We start from the raw sequence: 7,130 nt of genomic DNA, 5'->3' as shown, positions 1-7,130 counted from the left end.
CCCGGGATGCTGAAAACTGATATATTTCTGATCCAGTTCATCCGAACGAGAAACTCAGGTCTAAATCTAGTAATCTTTGAACCCGAGATGTTGAAAACTGATATATTTCCGATCCAGTTCATTCGAACGAGAGACTCAGGTCTAACTCTAGTGATATTTGAACCCGGGATGCTGAAAACTGATATATTTCTGATCCAGTTCATCCGAACGAGAGACTCAGGTCTAACTCTAGTAATATTCGAACCTGGGATGTTGAAAACTAATATATTTCCGATCAAGTTCATCCGAACGAGAGACTTAGGTCTAACTCTAGTAAAATTTGAACCCGGGATGTTGAAAACTGATATATTTCTGATCCAGTTCATCTTAATGAGAGACTCAGGTCCAATTCTAGTAATATTTGAACCCGGATATTGAAAACTGATATATTTATGATCCAGTTCATCTTAATGAGAGACTCAAGTCTAACTCTATTAATATTTGAACCGAGGATGTTGAAACTGATATATTTCCGATCCAGTTCATTCGAACGAGAGACTCAGGTCTAACTCTAGTGATATTTGAACCCGGGATGTTGAGAAATGATATATTTCTGATCCAATTCATCCGAACGAGAGACTCAGGTCTAAATCTATTAATCTTTGAACCCGGGATGTTGAAAACTGATATATTTCTGATCCAGTTCATCCTAATGAGAGACTCAGTTCTAATTCTGGTAATATTTGAACCTGGGATGTTGAAAACTAATATATTTCCTATCAAGTTCATCCGAACGAGAGACTTAGGTCTAACTCTAGTAATATTTGAAACCGGGATGTTGAAAACTGATATATTTCTGTTCCAGTTCATCCTAATGAGAGACTCAGTTCTAACTCTGGTAATATTTGAACCTGAGATGTTGAAAACTAATATATTTCCTATCAAGTTCATCCGAACGAGAGAGTTAGGTCTAACTCTAGTAATATTTGAAACCGGGATGTTGAAAACTGATATATTTCTGATCTAGTTCATCCTAATGAGAGACGCAGGTCTAAATCTAGTAATATTTGAACCTGGGATGTTGAAAACTGATATATTTCCGATCCAGTTCATTCGAACGAGAGACTCAGGTCTAACGCTAGTGATATTTGAACCCGGGATGTTGAAAACTGATGTATTTCTGATCCAGTTCATCCGAACGAGATACTCAAGTCCAAATCTAGTAATCTTTGAACTCGGGATGTTGAAAACTGATAATATTTCCGGTCCAGTTCATCCGAACGAGAGACTCAGGTCTAACTCTAGAAATATTTGAACCCGGGATGTTGAAAACTGATATATTTCCGATCCAGTTCATTCGAACGAGAGACTCAGGTCTAACTCTAGTGATATTTGAACCCGGGATGCTGAAAACTGATATATTTCTGATCCAGTTCATCCGAACGACAGACTCAGGTCTAAATCTAGTAATCTTTGAACCCGGGATGTTGAAAACTGATATATTTCCGGTCCAGTTCATCCGAACAAGAGACTCAGGTCTAACTCTAGTGATATTTGAACCCGGGATGTTGAAAACTGATATATTTCTGATCCAGTTCATCCGAACGAGAGACTCAGGTCTAACTCTAGTAATATTCGAACCTGTGATGTTGAAAACTAATATATTTCCGATCAAGTTCATCCGAACGAGAGACTTAGGTCAAACTCTAGTAAAATTTGAACCCGTGATGTTGAAAAATGATATATTTATGATCCAGTTCATCTTAATGAGAGACTCAGGTCCAACTCTAGTAATATTTGAACTCGGGATGTTGAAAACTGATATATTTCTGATCCAGTTCATCTTAATGAGAGACTCAGGTCTAACTCTAGTAATATTTGAACCGAGGATGTTGAAAACTGATATATTTCCGATCCAATTCATTCGAACGAGAGTCTCAGGTCCAACTCTAGTAATATTTGAACCCGGGATGTTGAAAACTGATATATTTCTGATCTAGTTCATCTTAATGAGAGACTCAGGTCTAACTCTAGTAATATTTGAACCGAGGATGTTGAAAACTGATATGTTTCCGATCCTGTTCATTCGAACGAGAGACTTAGGTCTAACTCTAGTAAAATTTGAACCCGTGATGTTGAAAACTGATATATTTCTGATCCAGTTCATCTTAATGAGAGATTCAGGTCCAACTCTAGTAATATTTGAACCCGGGATGTTGAAAACTGATATATTTCTGATCCAGTTCATCTTAATGAGAGACTCAAGTCTAACTCTAGTAATATTTGAACCGAGGATGTTGAAAACTCATATATTTCCGATCCAGTTCATTCGAACGAGAGACTCAGGTCTAAATCTATTAATCTTTGAACCCGGGATGTTGAAAACTGATATATTTCTGATCCAGTTCATCCTAATGAGAGACTCAGTTCTAACTCTAGTAATATTTGAACCTGGGATGTTGAAAACTAATATATTTCCGATCAAGTTCATCCGAACGAGAGACTTAGGTCTAACTCTAGTAATATTTCAAACCGGGATGTTGAAAACTGATATATTTCTGATCCAGTTCATCCTAAGGAGAGACGCAGGTCTAACTCTAGTAATATTTGAACCTGGGATGTTGAAAACTGATATATTTCCGATCCAGTTCATCCGAACGAGAGACTCAAGTCTAAATCTAGTAATCTTTGAACTCGGGATGTTGGAAAATGATAATATTTCCGGTCCAGTTCATCCGAACGAGAGACTCAGGTCTAACTCTAATAATATTTGAACCCGGGATGTTGAAAACTGATATATTTCCGATCCAGTTCATTCGAACGAGAGACTCAGGTCTAACTCTAGTGATATTTGAACCCGGGATGCTGAAAACTGATATATTTATGATCCAGTTCATCCGAACGAGAGACTCAGGTCTAAATCTAGTAATTTTTGAACCCGGGATATTGAAAACTGATATATTTCCGGTCCAGTTCATCCGAACAAGAGACTCAGGTCTAACTCTAGTAATATTTGAACCCGGGATATTGAAAACTGATATATTTCTTATCCAGTTCATCCTCATAAGATACTCAGGTCTAACTCTAGTAATATTTGAACATGCGATGTTGAAAACTGATATATTTCCGATCCAGTTCATCCGAACGAGAGACTCAGGTTTAACTCTAGTAATATTTGAACCGAGGATGTTGAAAACTGATATATTTCCGATCCAGTTCATTCGAATGAGAGACTCAGGTCTAACTCTAGTGATATTTGAACCCGGGATGTTGAGAAATGATATATTTCTGATCCAGTTCATCCGAACGAGAGACTCAGGTCTAAATCTATTAATCTTTGAAACCGGGATGTTGAAAACTGATATATTTGTGATCCAGTTCATCCTAATGAGAGACTCAGTTCTAACTCTAGTAATATTTGAACCTGGAATGTCGAAAACTGATATATTTCCGATCAAGTTCATCCGAACGAGAGACTTAGGTCTAACTCTAGTAATATTTGAACCCGGGATGTTGAAAACTGATATATTTCTGATCCAGTTCATCCTAATGAGAGACTCAGGTCTAACTCTAGTAATATTTGAACCGAGGATGTTGAAAACTGATATATTTCCGATCCAGTTCATCCGAACGAGAGACTCAGGTCTAACTCTAGTAAAATTTGAACCCGGGATGTTGAAAACTGATATATTTCTGATCTAGTTCATCTTAATGAGAGACTCAGGTCCAACTCTAGTAATATTTGAACCCGGGATGTTGAAAACTGATATATTTCTGATCCAGTTCATCCTAATGAGAGACGCAGGTCTAACTCTAGTAATATTTGAACCTGGGATGTTGAAAACTGATATATTTTCGATCCAGTTCATTCGAACGAGAGACTCAGGTCTAACTCTAGTGATATTTGAACCCGGGATGTTGAAAACTGATATATTTCTGATCCAGTTCATCCGAACGAGAGACTCAAGTCTAAATCTAGTAATCTTTGAACTCGGGATGTTGAAAAATGGTAATATTTCCGGTGCAGTTCATCCGAACGAGAGACTCAGGTCTAACTCTAGTAATATTTGAACCCGGGATGTTGAAAACTGATATATTTCCGATCCAGTACATTCGAACGAGAGACTCAGGTCTAACTCTAGTGATATTTGAACCCGGGATGCTGAAAACTGATATATTTCTGATCCAGTTCATCCGAACGAGAGACTCAGGTCTAAATCTAGTAATCTTTGAACCCGGGATGTTGAAAACTGATATATTTCCGGTCCAGTTCATCCGAACAAGAGACTCAGGTCTAACTCTAGTAATATTTGAACCCGGGATGTTGAAAACTGATATATTTCTGATCCAGTTCATCCGAACGAGAGACTCAGGTCTAACTCTAGTAATATTCAAACCTGTGATATTGAAAACTAATATATTTCCGATCAAGTTCATCTGAACGAGAGACTTAGGTCTAACTCTAGTAAAATTTGAACCCGTGATGTTGAAAAATGATATATTTCTGATCCAGTTCATCTTAATGAGAGACTCAGGTTCAACTCTAGTAATATTTGAACTCGGGATGTTGAAAACTGATATATTTCTGATCCAGTTCATCTTAATGAGAGACTCAGATCTAACTCTAGTAATATTTGAACCGAGGATGTTGAAAACTGATATATTTCCGATCCAATTCATTCGAACGAGAGTCTCAGGTCCAACTCTAGTAATAGTTGAACCCGGGATGTTGAAAACTGATATATTTCTGATCCAGTTCATCTTAATGAGAGACTCAGGTCTAACTCTAGTAATATTTGAACCGAGGATGTTGAAAACTGATATGTTTCCGATCCTGTTCATTCGAACGAGAGACTTAGGTGTAACTCTAGTAAAATTTGAACCCGTGATGTTGAAAACTGATATATTTCTGATCCAGTTCATCTTAATGAGAGACTCAGGTCCAACTCTAGTAATATTTGAACCCGGGATGTTGAAAACTGATATATTTCTGATCCAGTTCATCTTAATGAGAGACTCAGGTCTAACTCTAGTAATATTTGAACCGAGGATGTTGAAAACTCATATATTTCCGATCCAGTTCATTCGAACGAGAGACTCAGGTCTAAATCTATTAATCTTTGAACCCGGGATGTTGAAAACTGATATATTTCTGATCCAGTTCATCCTAATGAGAGACTCAGTTCTAACTCTAGTAATATTTGAACCTGGGATGTTGAAAACTAATATATTTCCGATCAAGTTCATCCGAACGAGAGACTTAGGTCTAACTCTAGTAATATTTCAAACCGGGATGTTGAAAACTGATATATTTCTGATCCAGTTCATCCTAAGGAGAGACGCAGGTCTAACTCTAGTAATATTTGAACCTTGGATGTTGAAAACTGATATATTTCCGATCCAGTTCATTCGAACGAGAGACTCAGGTCTAACTCTAGTGATATTTGAACCCGGGATGTTGAAAACTGATATATTTCCGATCCAGTTCATCCGAACGAGAGACTCAAGTCTAAATCTAGTAATCTTTCAACTCGGGATGTTGGAAAATGATAATATTTCCGGTCCAGTTCATCCGAACGAGAGACTCAGGTCTAACTCTAGTAATATTTGAACCCGGGATGTTGAAAACTGATATATTTCCGATCCAGTTCATTCGAACGAGAGACTCAGGTCTAACTCTAGTGATATTTGAACCCGGGATGCTGAAAACTGATATATTTCTGATCCAGTTCATCCGAACGAGAGACTCAGGTCTAAATCTATTAATCTTTGAACCCGGGATGTTGAAAACTGATATATTTCTGATCCAGTTCATCCTAATGAGAGACTCAGTTCTAATTCTGGTAATATTTGAACCTGGGATGTTGAAAACTAATATATTTCCTATCAAGTTCATCCGAACGAGAGACTTAGGTCTAACTCTAGTAATATTTGAAACCGGGATGTTGAAAACTAATATATTTCTGATCCAGTTCATCCTAATGAGAGACTCAGGTCTAACTCTAGTAATATTTGAACCTGGGATGTTGAAAACTGATATATTTCCGATCCAGTTCATTCGAACGAGAGACTCAGGTCTAACTCTAGTGATATTTGAACCCGGGATGTTGAAAACTGATATATTTCTGATCCAGTTCATCCGAACGAGAGACTCAAGTCTAAATCTAGTAATCTTTGAACTCGGGATGTTGAAAAATGATAATATTTCCGGTCCAGTTCATCCGAACGAGAAACTCAGGTCTAACTCTAGTAATATTTGAACCCGGGATGTTGAAAACTGATATATTTCCGATCCAGTTCATTCGAACGAGAGACTCAGGTCTAGCTCTAGTGATATTTGAACCCGGGATGCTGAAAAACTGATATATTTCTGATCCAGTTCATCCGAACGAGAGACTCAGGTCTAAATATAGTAATCTTTGAACCCGGGATATTGAAAACTGATATATTTCCGGTCCAGTTCATCCGAACAAGAGACTCAGGTCTAACTCTAGTAATATTTGAACTCGGGATGTTGAAAACTGATATATTTCTTATCCAGTTCATCCTAATAAGATACTCAGGTCTAACTCTAGTAATATTTGAACATGCGATGTTGAAAACTGATATATTTCCGATCCAGTTCATCCGAACGAGAGACTCAGGTTTAACTCTAGTAATATTTGAACCGAGGATGTTGAAAACTGATATATTTCCGATCCAGTTCATTCGAACGAGAGACTCAGGTCTAACTCTAGTGATATTTGAACCCGGGATGTTGAAAACTGATATATTTCTGATCCAGTTCATCCGAACGAGAGACTCAGGTCTAAATCTAGTAATCTTTAAACCCGGGATGTTGAAAACTGATATATTTCCGGTCCAGTTCATCCGAACAAGAGACTCAGGTCTAACTCTAGTAATATTTGAACCCGGGATGTTGAAAACTGATATATTTCTTATCCAATTCATCCTAATAAGATACTCAGGTCTAACTCTAGTAATATTTGAACATGCGATGTTGAAAACTGATATATTTCCGATCCAGTTCATCCGAACGAGAGACTCAGGTTTAACTCTAGTAATATTTGAACCGAGGATGTTGAAAACCGATATATTTCCGATCCAGTTCATTCGAATGAGAGACTCAGGTCTAACTCTAGTGATATTTG

Source organism: Papaver somniferum, unplaced genomic scaffold, assembly GCF_003573695.1.
Source record: "Papaver somniferum cultivar HN1 unplaced genomic scaffold, ASM357369v1 unplaced-scaffold_139, whole genome shotgun sequence".
NCBI classification, from domain to species: domain Eukaryota; kingdom Viridiplantae; phylum Streptophyta; class Magnoliopsida; order Ranunculales; family Papaveraceae; genus Papaver; species Papaver somniferum.
The sequence above is the reverse complement of the archived record's forward strand: the minus strand, read 5'-3'. Positions refer to the sequence as shown.